Source organism: Echeneis naucrates, chromosome 3 (genome assembly GCF_900963305.1).
Source record: "Echeneis naucrates chromosome 3, fEcheNa1.1, whole genome shotgun sequence".
NCBI lineage: Eukaryota > Metazoa > Chordata > Actinopteri > Carangiformes > Echeneidae > Echeneis > Echeneis naucrates.
Window position 1 is genome coordinate 10,973,629 of NC_042513.1, and position 16,432 is coordinate 10,990,060.

General features: G+C 40.4%; 1 protein-coding gene across 2 annotated transcripts in view; it reads left to right on the forward strand.

Annotated features, from left to right (window-relative positions):
* Nucleotides 1–6,165: 6,165 nt before the first annotated feature.
* Nucleotides 6,166–16,432, forward strand: part of znf609b (zinc finger protein 609b) — a 73,478-nt gene continuing 63,211 nt past the window's right edge. For both annotated transcript variants that reach the window (XM_029498182.1, XM_029498183.1), the window contains exon 1: nucleotides 6,166–6,587. The gene's annotated coding sequence lies outside the window, so the exon portion shown is untranslated. The remainder of the gene's footprint in view (nucleotides 6,588–16,432) is intronic.

Genomic DNA, 16,432 nt, shown 5'->3' on the forward strand with positions numbered 1-16,432 from the left:
ACCCCTTTTTGCCACAACGACATCTCAAGACGTGACGTGCCTCATCATGCCATTTCCCCAAATGCTAAATGGGCGGCACTTTTATACTCATCCATTCATCTTCTGCCGCTTAGCTGTTTCCGGGTTGCTGGGGTTGCTCGAGCCAATCCCAGCTCACACTGGGTGAGGGCGGAGTCGACCTGGACAAATCACCAGTCCATCACAGGGCCAACACACAGAGACACACAGAGACCAACAACCACTCACACTCAGACCTACAGACAGTTTAGAGGCACCAGTTAACCCAAACATGATGTCTTTGGACGGTCGGAGGGAACCAGAGTACCACGAGGAAACCCACGCAGACACCGGGAGAACATGAACACTGCCCAGAAAGGCCCATGACCTTCTTGTTGTGAGGTGACAGCACTAATCACTGTGCTGCCCACTTTTATATCATTGACCAATAAAAGCACTTCACATTCAAACCTTCCTAGGTTGTCTAGGATGGCGGTCCTCTTGTCAACCGTGTGTCAAGGCATTTCTGGAGGCTTCAGAGCACATTCTAAAGGCTTTTCATTCTACAGGGTCTACAAGGAAGTCAGTGCATCCAGTAGGTTAGATCAGTCTTTATTTGTGTTCATCACATTATTGACATTAAAATGAAAATTAACTTTTCATACGGAAGTATTTTTAAAAGTGCTTCAGTACTTTAACTTGAGTAAAAAATTGAACAGCTTTCAATTAATATTTGAACAGTATTATCTATACCTTCACTGAAGTAATGGAGTTGAGCACTTTGTCCACCACTGGATGCTTTTTTTCTAAACAAAGACAAGCACTCCACACACTGAAAATACACGGGGGTTCATCTGGGGTTACCTTGATAAAAGAGCAAATACTGCAGAGCAGTATTCTTTTCTTTATACCATCTTCCTTGTGTGTCGGCTTTGATTAGTTCAGAGGTCCACAGTGGGCCCCATCCGGCGGTGGTGGTGGTGGTGGTGGGGGGGGGTGTGAGTCCCTCAAGGCAAGTGAGTAAAAGAGAAGAGATCTGAGACATGGATGTCTGCATGTGTTTTGTGTTCACAAAGAGCAATGACCTGTTTGCCCTTGAGGCGTGGGCAACAGTAAATGTTAACTTTATAATACAGCCCATGATTTACAGTGTAATTTCATTGTATGAATCAGGCACCAATAAAATATCTCTTCTTCCAGCCGGTACTTAAATGTAGGTACAGTGGGGGGAAAAAACTGGACTGTAGAGAACAACAAGTGGGTGTTTTAGAGGAAATGTACTGTGAAAGAAAAAGAGTAGGGGAGAGGACTCAAAACTATGTTAAAGCCTGCAGTTCAGCACAACAATAAAGATTCCCTAATTACTGCCTGAATAGCCTTAAAATAGTAACAAACTTCCTGCTTCAACAAATGACGCCTTAGCAGACAGATTTCTCCGTATATATGGAGGTATCCATATTCGCACTGAAGCCCAATAATAAATTTCCTAAATAAAGAAGCTTCTGTTCTTTAACTCATTCGATTACAGTCGTAACTCAACATTATTGAGGCTTGCACATGTTTTACGTTTATCAGTTTGATTTGCTTTCTATTGGCCATAAAAAGGGGGGCGGTGAGATGAGGATATTAAAATGTGTTGCACAGGTGTAATTAGTACACTCAGACCTTAAAATACTGTCTAATTTGCCCAATGTGGAGATTTAGTCTGACAACTACGCTGGACTCAATTTGGACTTATTGTTATGCTGCTGTACCTCATGAATGATCGACAAGTCCCTCATTATTCTTAAAGTTATACCCCGTTTCCTGGAGGAATTTGAGTAGCATATTGCAACCCCAAAACATGTCAAACCATTATAAACCAATAACTTCCTAGCCCCCATCAAGTCCTTTTTCTGATTGCACTAACACCTGAAAGCATTTTGTTGATCCCAGATTCAGAACAAACAATATCAGGAATCTGTGGAAATACGTGTTGTCCAGAAATTTGAAAATGAACAAACTGACTTCACCATTAGCCTTCAGAATGAGAGCAGCGGCATAAATTCAATTAAAAATGGATTTTCCATTACTCACTGCAATTTCTAAAGATGCACTGATAAGTGATCAATTTAGCCCCTGACCTCTTGACCTTGCTGAATGAGATGGTACTTGTAACAACACAAATGGTAGCGGTGGATATTTGAAAAATGGCCACATTTATTTCCTGAACAGAGCACCAAAGAAAATGACTCCAAATGGAAATGACTGCTGTGTGTTCTTGTTCTGGTTTTAATTCCTGTCCACTGAGAGCCTCCCACCAGAGCGTCCTCACTGTTTCTCAGAGCTTGTTAACTGGGAAGATGCCACACCGAATACAGTTCAGATGATAGCTGTCTTCAAGGCCTCTTCTGTCAGGAGGGCTAAATCTCTGAGCATGCTGATTTTTAAGCTTTACTCTCTTGAAAATGTAAAATAGTCCCTTCCAGGCTTCTGTTTTCTTAGGAGCAGGCAGCAGAACTGGAACATAACACGATTACTCTGGATTAAGTATTAGCATATTGCTATATGATAGACAATAAATGTGAGCTCCTCTTTATGCCACAGGCTCACAGAATATGTTCTTATTCTTTTGATTGTAGAAATGTTGAGATGTACCAAATGGGTAGATGCTTCAGAAACAGTATAAATTTGGAGAAAGCTAAGAGAAAAATTCATGCAACACACCTTTGAACCACCATACTAACAAGATGTCTTTCTTTTTGGATCTGCTATTTTGTGGAATGTCTTTTGCAAATACCCATCAATGGTTTTCTGTTCCAACTCGCTGGGTTTGACCCTGGTAAGATTTACAAATGTAGAGTATAATCTATGTAGAAAACACAGAACATGGGTCTTAATGCCTCTTTATTTTGATTTTTGATTTAGCTTTTTCAGGCAACACAATGCCATGGTGCTTGTGCACTTGCTTCACAGCTAGAAGATTCTGAGTTTGCATGGTCTCCTCGTGGGTTCCCACTGGGTTCTTCAACTTCCTTCAGGAGTCCAAAGACATGGACATTTAGGTTAATTGGTGGCTCTAAGTTGCCTGTAGACATGAATGGCTGCCTCTATACGTCTCCTTGTGTTGGCCCTGCATTGGACCGGTAACCTGTCCAGGGTGTACCCCACCCTCACCCTGGAACGCTAGCTGGGATTGGCTTTTGCATAGTATTCAAGTCACATGTTCATGTGTAACAGATGACTTCCAAGATTACTTCAAAAATAATCTCCTCAACAAATTAGATCCAATATTACTTGACTGACATCACTCTAAACTGCTGATTAATTCTTGTGTCCTGGCTGATCTTGCATTCGAGAAAACAGATTTCTCTTAAGCTTAATGCATGTTGTTGTCTCGTTGCTCATGTCCATTAACTACTAATGGTAGATAACCATTGCTGCTGCTGCATGACAATCAGACTGCAGGGTTTTCTCTCTGTTCATCTGAATCTCCGTTGTTCACACACTACTCCCGGTTTAATGGAATAGACAGGATTATTTACTCAATCGTTTAGACACTTGCCAATAATCTGTGTCCGTATCACTTACAGCTGTGGCGTTGCTAAGGGTGTGGTGGACTATAAAAATCCACCCAATAGTGAGACATTTCATTGTAAATCCTGATCACCAGATGGACACAGCAAACCCTAAAAGACTGCTAGTCTTGCTGAAAAATGACATTACAAGTCGATGTTGTGCAGTAACAAAAATTGGACTCGTGCCATTTGCAATCCTAATATAAATGTGTTATATCAGTCATGACAGTGCAGATTAATTGGGTCATGATTAAAAAACAATTTGTTGTCCCTCCACTGTCATTTGACCTTGCATTAGTAATTATGTAATTTTCTATCAGTTAATTCGACTGTGATGAATGAGAGACAATGCTGTCAGTTGACACAAGTCTTTAATTTCAATATGCTGGAGAATAAGCCTTGTGTAGATGGGTTTCAAAGCTTTAAGTCTTTTATAGAGTAATGGAAAGATGATCACACAAAACAAGCCAGCCCCACTGTGACTCCACATGGCTGGCTGATTAGCCCTTTTTCACTGATGGAAAACACATGGCGTCCATGCAGCTTGTTCATTTTCAGGTTTGAGTTGGTGTGACGCTAAGCCGTGAGAATACTTGATTCAGAGCCTCAGCCTTGAAGGGCAGTCATCATCAGGACTCTGTCCCCTCCAGTCCCCACCGACCACTGACTGTTATTTAGCTTTCCATTGGAGGCTGGCTGCTCCCCTGGGAAGGCATGAGTGTGCCTGCCAGCAGGAATGCATCGAAGGCAATGGAGAAAGATGGAGGATGGATGGAGGATGGTGAGTAGCTGCTGCTGCTTTTCCCTCTGTGTGAAAATGAGTCCATTAATTCAGCCCCCCTCCCCCGCCTCTCCCCCAGCCCTCCTTGTGCCTGTTGTCTCTGTTTGTTAGCAAGATGATTCCTTCTGTCATGTCAAAGGCAACATTATCATATTCTTGTTGCCTGGGAAACCGGCACAGAGAGAGACAACGACTTAAAGCCTTCACGGTGTTTGAAGCTGGATAACATGAAAGGTTATCCACAGAGCTGCAAGAGTTGGAATTGTGACACATCTGAAAAGGTCTCATCGGTGGAATCTCTTTTTTTTTTTTCTCTTGTTTCTGGCTCACTGTTTTCTGTTTGTTAATAGAGTCGCACAGTGAAATTAGAGCATGACTTTGGTAGCCACAGAGGTAACGTGCTCAATTTACCCTGAAGCGTGAAGATCAGGTTTTGACTGCAACATTGTTAGCTTTGGTGTAATCAGACTAGAGGAGACTTAAAAGTGCTGACATTCAACAAGATGCGCATTTGATATGGTTGGGTGATGCAGGCAATTATTTACAGATGATATCAGTTACTACCTTAACAAGAATGTTTCCTTTTGTGTTCACAATTAGACTACAGTCTGTAACAGATTAACCTGCAGGAAGTTTTTATCATACACTGCTTTTGATGGTACGAGTTTCTAATAATGCCTAACCAGCTTTTTTAATGTTCAATAATTAATCTGCTCAGGCTTTTGTGATCAATTATAGGCCATTAATAAGATCAATGTTTTCATTGCCAGGTTGTGACAATGCCCATTAGCTGGTGTTTATCCTTCTCCAGCATTAAACGTGATTTATCTCCTAAGATGAGCTTGTTTAACAGGATAACCACTTCAGAAATGTTGCAATTTTCACTTGTAAAAAACATTTCTCCATAATTTTGGATTGTTTATATCAACAGACGTGGTAACTTATTACAATCTAAGACATCCATAATTTTTTTTATGAATGGACTGTCAACATTTATAACTGCATCCTCTACTCAACATATAAAAGTTTTTTTGTTTGCTTGTTTTTTTGCTTAATAAGCTTAATGACTCATTGCTTTGCTTGTCGAGGTTGCATAATGAAACAATTTCACATATGTTCCACACTTTCCTGTGGAACATGGACAATTTATCAGGAATTCATATCCAAAGAGTCTTCATGCAAAAATAGCAAAAAGGCACGCAGTGATATATATTTTGCAAGGACCTATGATGCTGTGCTGCCGACTTACAATAAGAAAGTCATGGGTTCGATTCCCAGCCTGGGGCATTTCTATGTGGAGTATGCATGCTCTCCATGTGCCTGCGTGGGTTTCCTCCCACCGTCCAAAGACATGGAGGTCTGAGTGTTAATGGTTGTTGGTGTCTGTCTGTCTCCGTGTGTTGACTCTGTGATGGACGAGTGACCTGTCCTCCAGGGTGTATTCCGCCCTCACCCAGTGTTAGCTGGGATTGGCTCCAGCATCCCCTGCCGCCTGGAAATGGATAAACTTTATAAGATGAATGAAAATGAATGAATCGCTTTAAATCATTAAAACAAACCACGCAAAGGTTGGTACCGCCGGGACCATAATTTACCCCCCTACACTACAAGTTTTTCTGCCATGTGGTTCTGCCTGCTGGATTTTCCTTTGGTCGAGAGCAAACAAATGAAGTCACAGTCCAACCCAGTGCGGGTGTAGATCCAGTTCCGTGTCTTCGTGGGCCGGGCTCCGCGGACCGCGGCAGTCCGATCCGCCTGGATTCGCGTGTCCTGGATTTGACGGCCGCTCCCGCTGCTGCTGGTTGGCTACATTGTATCGGTTCCCACAAGAAGCAGCAGCACGGCGCTCATCCAGAAACGGTGAATCCGGAGGAATTAACCTGGATGGGAGGCTCTCCGCTGGGGGATTAATCGGCGTCAGGTCGCGGGGAGAGAAGCTGGACTTGTGCGGGGCTTGAGACGGCTCCGATGAGAATGCGTTCCGGACTGGGCTTGTTTTCGGTGTGGACGGTATCTCGAAGTGTGATGGCAGAAGTCCAGTGAATCGCTGGCCTCCCCCTCTCTTGTGTTGGATGTGTTGGGGAGTGCACTGCCACTGCTTTCCGCTGCTTCACCTTTTTTTTCTTAATTTCTGTAGGTTTCATTCTAATTCAAGCCCCATGCTCTGATTTATTTTTATTCTTTATTTTTTTACGGAGTGCACACCACCATGGACAGACAGGGGTATGGAGTAAGAGTGGCTAGCTAAGTCGGTAAGTTGTTCCATTTTTCAGTTTTTTTCCCTTATTGTTGTCAATGCAACGGCTCGCTAGCTAATTCATTTAAATCTGCCGTGCAAGCCAAGCTGGCTAACCCCCCCCTCAATCTCCCTCCTCCTTCACGACCTCCAGGATAAACCCCCCAGCATGAAGCATGAAGCTAGCCCAGCCTGCCTGCTCTCAGCTCATTGTTTCTCTGCCTGCTAGCCTCCGAGACTCACTCGCTCATTCCGCCGAGCTAACTTAGCCTCAGTACTTGGGGGGTCCAAAGAGCGGCTCTCGGCTCGGCCAGTGGCCGGACCGAACCCCTGGTCGGCCGCCCGCTGGCAATCATTTCCAGCTGAAGTTGAATTTCAGACAACAGAAATGTTCAGTGGAAACATTAACTGGAATGAGTTGATGTGCAGATTCCTGCAGTGTGGGGTCTGGTTCCCAGGCGGGGGGGCCAATGGGTGCTTGAGGTGTTCAGAGAAAATAAAAAGGTTTTCCCACAAACGTGTTACTGTTGAAGTCCCAGACTACGACACTGTGTGTGACCCCGTGTTTCACTTTCACAGTGCTGGTGTCACCGTATGAACAGCGGGATCAGAGCACATCATGTATAGATTAAAGTCTGATCTGATGGATCAGGGTCTCATGAAATGGTGGATTGTGGTCTAATAAACTTGTAGTGTTTCTGACAGAAGAACAAAGTACACTTCTCTCCAGACCACAGTTTCTTTTTGTTGGCTGGTGTTATGAGGCCTGTCCAATCTCAATGAAGTGAGTCATTCAATTAAGGTACTTTTTTGAAAGACAAGATGACTATGGGCTAGCCCGGTGCTGCTCCATGGAGTGTAACAGTGGTACGGGAAAAAAAGGCCGTGTAGCCTGCAGCTCAAATGCTCAACAGTAGGTTTAGGACTGGGTGCATATTTGCCATTTTGTCAATATCAGAGATTATAATTCTGCATTTTATGAAATAGACTATATAAGACATTCAGTTTCTTAAGAACAATTGCTCAGTATCCAACCCCAACACTTTGCCCTTATAAATAGAGCAGGAGTCAGTGAAAGCTTAAGTTGTTGTTTGCATTGGTGTTCCCACTAACTGATGTAAGTTTATGAGAAAAGAGATTTGGTTGCCTGAGTGTTAAAAAAATACTCTGCATGATAAGGATGGTTTTGGTATCAAGGTTTTTATTCGTGATGCAGTTGCAATAAATAGATGGTTGTTCACTTGTTGCTAATTATTTTGCATTGGACTGTTTTTACTCATGCAACTGCTTCATGCTTACGATGCAACTTGTAAAGCATCCTTCTTGCTTGACTAGTTAAATGGACTAGACCTGACAGAGATGTATTTCAGAGATTATGAACAGTGCTTCTGAGAATAGCAAATTCAGTTTTACTGCAATGCACTAGAGTTAAACCAATAAATTAGCCAGGCTGATGCACCTGCCCAACGCACTGCTCTGCAACCAAATACACTACATCTAAGCAGGTTGGTGATGTCTCAGGACAGTTTAATGGAATATCAAAATAGTTGCTGATTAGTTTTGATCAAACAATTAATTGCTGCAGCTAAATGATCCAAAATATTGTATATATATATATCCAAGGGTGGGTTGTGTTGTAGTGTATCACGGACCCAAGGACTGGCTAATTTTATCCATTAATAATGGTGAGGGCTCCTCGTTTTCAGTGCAAACCATTGAGCTAAAATATGTGGTTTCTTTGTTCATCTAAGCTGTATGATGAAATGATTAACCACCCACTGTCCAAGCCATTTGTTGAGATAATCACCCCAATGACAGAGAGAGAAAGGAAACTGAATATTTGGCAGTGAAACATCTTACTTGTTCACAAGGAGCCCTAAGCATGTCTAGATAATGCTGCAATTAATTTCTAAAACCTCTTTGGTGACCTTGCATTTTGCTAGCTCTGTGGCAAAAACTCTGAGCTGGTGAGACGGGCCATAACATATTTGCAAACATAAGATATTATATGAATTCCGCATATTTACAAATATGGCACTTGTGTTTCATGTTAATCCACTTTGTTCCAGTGTGAAATGCAATAAACATTTCTAATTTGCATCATGTATAGTATTGGGAATGTGAGGACTGTTGGGGGTTCTTGGTTCGGTATAGTAGAGCAGTGGTTGTTCTCAAATGTTTTGTCAAACGTGTTAGCAGATGGGAAGTAAAGGCTTGTGACGCAGCCATTATGTAGCCTGGCTTTATAGTCAAATGACCAACAGGATGTAATGTCACTGGCATAGACAAAACAGCCACACGTACGGTCGCAAGCACACAAAATTAACACTTGTGATATTCAGCTTTTCCCTGACCCAGAATTGAAGCCTTGTTTACATCAATAGCTGTGTTTAAGCCATTTCTCCATTTTATACACTGAGTAAAAATGACCACTTTCTCTGAGGAGCAGCATCAACTGTACCAGAGCTACTGTGACTATAAATCACCCAAACCTATCACTTACGCTCTGTGTTAGTCAGCTTGGATTCATACATTTTTTTGCAAATTGATTTTGTTTTTACATTAAGGGTATTTTTATTTGGACACTTTATCAATAATGGTTCATATTTTTCAGAGTGAAATCATTAGAAAACTTAGTGATATAACAATGTCAAGCACAGAGAATTTCATGCTGCTTGTTGTCCAGTGAAACTGTATCTGTCAAACAGATTTTAAGTAGTTTGTAATTATTATCTAATCTATTATTATTTTTTTTAAGAGATATTTGTTCTGATCCTTGTTAGAACCCTTGTAGCAAGTCAGGTAAATTTTATGCAATATGGAATAGCCATTATTTGCTAAATGGTGAGATTTAAGACTCTAAGCTCCTCACCATAACGTGACATTTTATAGTTGTCAGTGATGTGTAAGTTTGCCCAATGCTTGATTGAAAGTTTAAACTGAACATATGAATAATGCCACTTGAGCAAATCTCCACTGTCTCATCCAGTAAATGAGATTTGTTTATTTATTTATTTATTTAAATATAAAACTGTGGACTTTTTTTTTTAAGATGTGATGTTTTTTCAGCCAATGGAAAAGTGACTGAAAATCCCTACAATGTCTGTGATGATACAGTGGGTTTTACTTTAGCCAAGGATGTATTTTTTTTTTTTTTTAAGTATGACAATTTTATGATTCAAGGATCTGTGAAGAACCAGTAAAAATCTGATGGTATGTTTTGTATCAATGCAGTCTTTACTCTTTAAGTGTTTGTTTAGAGGTCCAGGGCATCAGATTAGTACAGAACAAGGGGATTAGTTTGCCTTTGTAAGTCTCCTGCATCTCATGGCTGCACACCAGCTGATGGCAAACTGAGAAAGGATTTAGCCAGTAGCCTATCTTGGTTCTTAGTTCTCAAGAACCTTAAAATCACTTTAATGAAGCCATTTATGAATCTATATTCCCATGCGCAGTTGCATTCTTGGTTTTTCTCTGGCAATGAAATGGGAACAATAATAATAGACCTGCTGAATGAGAAGCGTATGTGTTCCTCGTTTCCCTTTGTGCACCGGTGTTAAGTCTCATAATGCGGTTGTTGTCAATTCACAGATTGAGAGAAGATGGAGAATCTTTTGTAGTCTCAAACATCACAGTGTTTCCCCATGGCTGAGATTTATTTGAAGTGGTCCACCTCAACTGGTGGGGGTTGGGCTTGTTAAAGCACGGGTGGGAAGCTCCAATATCCAATGCTGGAGAAAAACAGCATTACATACATGATCTGACTGCCAGATAGTAGCCAGTAATGAAAGTAGCAGACTTTTTACTTGCTTATCCGCACAGTCAGCTCCATTTTACAGGAAGACATTGAAGAGGCCAAATATAAGATTTAAAAAAACAAAAACAGAAGTACTTTCAGGATTTTAACAAACAAGTGAGCTTTTGATCAATCAACATGGGGCAGTTCAAATCAAAAGGTAACAAATTAGGGACTATTCTTGATTATCTGTTGATCTGATATCTATCTGATGCCTTTTTATTTTTTTTTTGGAAAATGTGCTCTCATATCACTTGTAGGTGGAAGGTTTAGGCTGGTTTTGGCTCGTCTCTTCATCTACACCAGAGGGAAATGACATGGTTTGCTTTTGGTCTGCAGCTTGCAGAGGTATTTCTGAAATATGCTAATGTAGCAGCGAAAACAAGTGCTTTGAAACAAATGTGTCATTTGACTCATGTGCCCTTCCATTGCGACTGTAGTTATGATTAATTAAAGCGGCTTGTCACTGCTGTATTTGCTCGCTCAAATGTCAAAGCACATTGAGGTGTTTTCCTGGCAGCTTGTGGTTCACTTGAAACACCATAAAATAAACAAAGGATGTGAACTGGATGTGTTCTTTTGCAGTCAGTATTGATCTGTCCATCCATCCTGCAGATCAGCTTAGGGCACTCATTATGAGTGCGACTGTATCTGGATAAGCAATTAAAATGTGTAAACAGATATGAGTATATTACCCCTAAAAGATGACTAGATGTGACGGTTGTCTTGTGACCTGTAAATTTGTGTCACAGGTCAAAGAATATGTAATTCTGCTTTAGTCTTTAAAGCATTGATTAGTTTCCTCATGAGCCAACAGCAGAAAAGAGCTTTGAATGCTTGTTGCACAGTTGCTGCTTTACCAGAGATTGGTGATCTATCTTTTCCTGGGATACAAGCCCAGGTACACTCAACTCTCAGCCACAAACGCTCTAAAGATATTGTCAGCTTTTGTGGTGCAGAAATGCTGTCTCATTTGCCTTTGCGCTGACATCTTGTCTTATGGTTCTTGGAAAGAAAAGCCAGAGAATTTATGAGTCAGTTCAGGCAGATATTGATGAGATTTTCCTGTTGTCGTTGTAACAATGAAGCCCCGTGAAATTGCATTATGTTTGACACATTGTTGTTTTCCGTTCTGTCTTAAATCACCCGCTCATAAGCAATGCGACCTTGTTCTGCATTCTCGCTTCACTTGTTTTAACACTGTTGATCTTTTCACTGCAAGGTACGCTCTGACGGTATGAAACAGTCGCTGGTCTACTGTGGCTGCAATTTGTTAACAGAAAGCAGACGCTGTAGGCTTGATTTTTATCTGTAGGAATTTATAAATGGTGATTGTTGAGTTGTCGTAGAGCAGGAAAGGTCTGTGAAGATGATATGTGGAATTTCCTCAGCACACATCAGTACTCTAACATGGTGGCAGTGAGTGACTGGGTGGTTCTGAGGCACTGCCCTCATTACTATAATCTTACTGCAGGATCCACTGTTGTCTGTACAGTCAAAAAGAAACATTGTCTCTCTGGGTTGACACATGCCTCACTTGTGATACTGACTGTTAAATGAGAGAACATCCACAAATGACAGAAATTGCTGCAGTCTAAAACCAAAACACATGATCAAGTGGGGACCTCAATACAGATGTTAATACTTTTTACCCTTTTTAAATAGTAGTAATTCTGTCTGTCAACCACCGCCTGAGCACACATGGAAACTGATTTATAGAATTGTTTTATGTGAGTTCTAAGTTTGAAACATATTCACATCAAAGAAGCTCCAGTTTATAGAGCACTGAAGTGGTTGTCATTTCAGGCTCAAAGTGATCATGTCCAGTTCCTTTTTTACTGTGCATGGATAAAGAATTTACTGTGATTACAGACTGTATTCGTTTGATTCTGCAAGACATGTGCTGTAAATATCATGGGGCTAGTTTCTGAGGCAATATGTGTTTGCAGCTGTTAGGTAGTGAAAACATTACAGAAGAAATTAGTGTTGGATGTTTTTGTAGCAGTGCCAAAATATTTCACTTTATTTTTTTTGTGCTTTACATTTTTATGCCGACTTTACTAGCAGTTCACACTTGTGTCATCAGTTATAACAGATCCCCCATTAAATCCACCAATCTTGAACAAAATAGTCATGTAGTACGGCATGTAGTCACAGGAAATCATATTGGACAGATATGGTTGGCCAGTTGCCCTTGGCAACCACAATTGGATCATTGCCAACCATTTTGTGTAGTCTAGTTGCTCTTTTTGGTAACCAACGCACTGATTCCTCTGCCCTTGATGTAATATTGTGTAAGTAAGAAAACAAGGCCTGTTGTTCTGCTATGTCGGAAGTGGCAAAATATGACACGTGAATATGAAATGTATAAAGGCAATTAATGGACCTCACCATTTGACCAGCATAGAGAATATTTACGGACACTTTTTTAATAAGAGAGCTAGGTATGATTATAAATTAGAGCTGTAACATTTTTTTTTGACCAATTTATTTTGAATGTGTCTGATTAATTTTCAGCTCAACTATAAGAATTTATAATTTTTCTGTCATACAAGAAGGTTAACTGAACATTGGACTTTGGGTTGTAGGACAAAGAAGATAAGCTATTTGACAGTGTAAATGTATTTTCATTTAATTATTATTATTATTATTTTTTTTTTAATTAAAGGGTGACATCATGGATTAAAAAAATCTGTTTGAATCAACAATGGAAACCATTAGCAGCCGCGAGACACCAGAAAACCCACCGAACAGCAGATGTTTTAAAGATTTAAGTCCTGCTAAACGGTTTATCACTAATTCTGTAAATGATAAAAACATAACTCACTTGTCAGTTTTCTGATCCAACTAAACACAAGTGACAAGCCACTGATCTGATCATGTTGCAGGAAGCAATTATATGTCCCTTTCAATCTTTCTATTAATTGGTCAAGGTACCTGAACCAGATTCACTTGTTTGGAAGGAAAATGTATGCCATTACACAATATTATACAATTTACACATCAGACGCATGAAATTCTCACATGATAAACACAACATGACAATCTCAGGAGTGTACAACTTGTGAGAAAGCAGTTAATCAAAAACCAGCAAATTAAGCAACAAATGCAGCAATCATACCCTTTTCATTTACCCAGTACAGGAAAAAAGAAAACCCCAATAATGATGCTGAACAGATCAAACTGTGTCACTACAGGCAACGTATATTGATTTCTCTTTTCTTCTTCTGTGGCATTGCTGTGATGTTTACCGCGCATTATAAAAACATCTGCACTGTGGACATTTCTCTAAACAACCAGGCAAACAGTCTTGTGGCTCTAACATAAGTAGATTGGACTGTCCTGACTGGCTTTGAAAAATAAGGGTGGTTAATGTTTCACTCAGTGCCTAACGGCAGATTTATGCCTTTGTGTTGATGTTGTGGTATCTACTTGAATGGTTAGCTGATGCTGTATGGGTTCACATGGAGACGAAAAAATTGATTTTGAGCTTTGTCTATTTTGTGTTTTCTTCAATATTCTTGTGTGAGTGTTTGTTGAGCGTGAATGTGTATATTCAGATGCTGTAAGCCAATTCCCATTGGAAGCCTTGCTCTAAGCACAATCATCTGTTTTATTAAAAAAAAAAAAAAAAGAAATTAATAAATGAAGAAAAACCCAATTACTTTGGGCTGTATAATGAATGCATGACACATCCTGATAATGTACAACACATCCATCTATTGAGTTAGCTGTGCTGCAACAATCTAAAGGTTAAATCATGCACTGGACAATAAATCAGCTCACATGCCGTTGGCATCTAGACCAGGAGCAGAAAAACAAGATGACAGAGAAGCATAAATTCAGTTTAAGTATTATTCGTAGTAAAATGAAATATTTAGATCCTTCAGGCTGTGGATGTTAGACAAAATACAAATATGTATCTTCTTGAAAAAGAACACTTATGACTTTGTATAGGAATATGGTGTTTCCAATTTTACTTGCACCATACTGTAATGTGCCATAAAATAGATTAGATCCAGACCTTAAAGCAGAGTATAATGTCTGATGGACTCTCTGTTTGATTTGCATTTTAATTTGACAGGCTCTGTAAAAGAGGATTGACAGTTTTGTGGAAAATGAGGGAGAGCCACGTAGAAAAGAGGGGGCAGATTGATAACTAAAGGAAAAAGGTTTATTTTAGTGACAGTCTTGGGGGGTATCAAAACTGCCATAGTTGTCATTTTCAGGAAGACAGTGTTCAAGCACTGACCCAGCTGAAGTGTGTTTTTCATGGCACGTGCACATGCAACCCAATCATTTCCTTTAACAGATGACCAAGTGGTCATGGTGACAGCAGATATGTAAACAAACCCATCACCGAGCTGATCAAGGCAAATGCATTACTGCTAACACTGGGTGTAGCTTCTAAGGGGTTTCTTGATTGCTTTCCAAAATAGAACATAAGTTAAAACTCGTCAAGGTCTCCCAAGACCCCTGCATTGCTATTATGCAAAATGGAAACTGGTTGTTTACGCAAGTCTACACCCATGTGATACAGAACACAGAGCTCGTATTGTGCTGTCTAAAAATAATTGACGAGGGTTAATGTGGGTTTGAGCACTGGTGAAAAGATCAAGCAAATGTCCAGTGCCACCAACTAATAATACTATAGTTGAGTAGAAAAGCAGTAGCAACAAGACGGATGACATTGTATTTGTTAGGACATGACACAAAGGAGGAAAAAAAGAATCAGCTTAAGTAGAACTAATTGTTCAGCAATTGAGCCAAACTGTCAAAAACTTGCAGTATTCAATCAGTCATGAACTGGGTATAATTTGTGCCCCCTCCTGATCCTCATCAATTTTTGAATGTGACACTTGTGCCTCTCAGGAACAGATCACTGTTGCATTGATTCTGGAAAGCGACCGCGTGAGAGTGACAATAGCATTTGAAACCCGGCTTTGTTGACTCGGCTTCTGTTCAGCAGCAGCTGGGAGGAAGGCTGGCAGTTATTTGAGGTTAATGGATGTCCATGCCCTATTTCTAGTTAGACACTTACATGGCAACACCTCAACTGTCCACAATACAAACAGTGGTGCAGTGTTATTAGTCATTCAGCAATGGCATGCTGTCGTCTCATAGTTTAGACCCCTGACTCACCACACGAGCAGGAGCTCCACTGTTCCATGTGGTGCCTTTATTACTGTATTACAAGTCAGCCATTTACAGTGTGATAGGTCAACAGAACTGCCCATAAAGTTTAAACTAGTTAAACATCCACAGTACGTGTATGCAAATACCGTTGGTCTGACTGAATACATTATGTTCAAATGGATATCTTCAATTTTTAGAATTTGTTGAAATTCTGTCTTACAGGCTGCCCTTCCAGCAATGCATGCAATAAACATTACACAAACGACTGAAGAGAGAAAAGTGTCTTTATCTTATTCTATTCAACACACAGACCAAGAGACAAAGAGGCACATACACACCCAGCAGTGTTAGACAAGGGACTGTCTGCTCTGTTGCCCCAGGCCTTGTCCTTTCACAACTCTTCCATCTGCCTCATTTGTTTACCATTGCTAAAGTAAAATAAACTAGCTTCATTCACCCAACACGTTTATTCAACTCATTTTGCTTTTTCATTCTGAGTGGAAGAGCAAAACCTTAAAAGAACATTGATAGATGGGGAACATACTCCAGAGATGTTTCATTAGATTCTAACAGTTTGTCACAGTTTCTCTCCTTTATCTGAACTTACCTGCTTTTTTTTTTTTTAATTCAGTTATATCCAGAACTGAATGTGTATCATCGCTCTTTCTTTCTTAATACGAAATTCCCTCCCTGATTTTTAGCCAGGGACAGATGCTTGATTTATGTGAGGGATGAGGACAAACAGAGAGAGAAGTAACTTGTCTGAACCAATACGGACAAGTCCAAGTATACTGCAAATACAGCGTAAGTTGTCCATAGTGGGTGTCCCAAGTACTGTGCAGCACTTCCAGACACTTGACTTGCTTATTGTGGCAATGAGTCACATCTTTAAAATGTCCTTTCGGCTTTCTTATTGTCCCATCTGGACC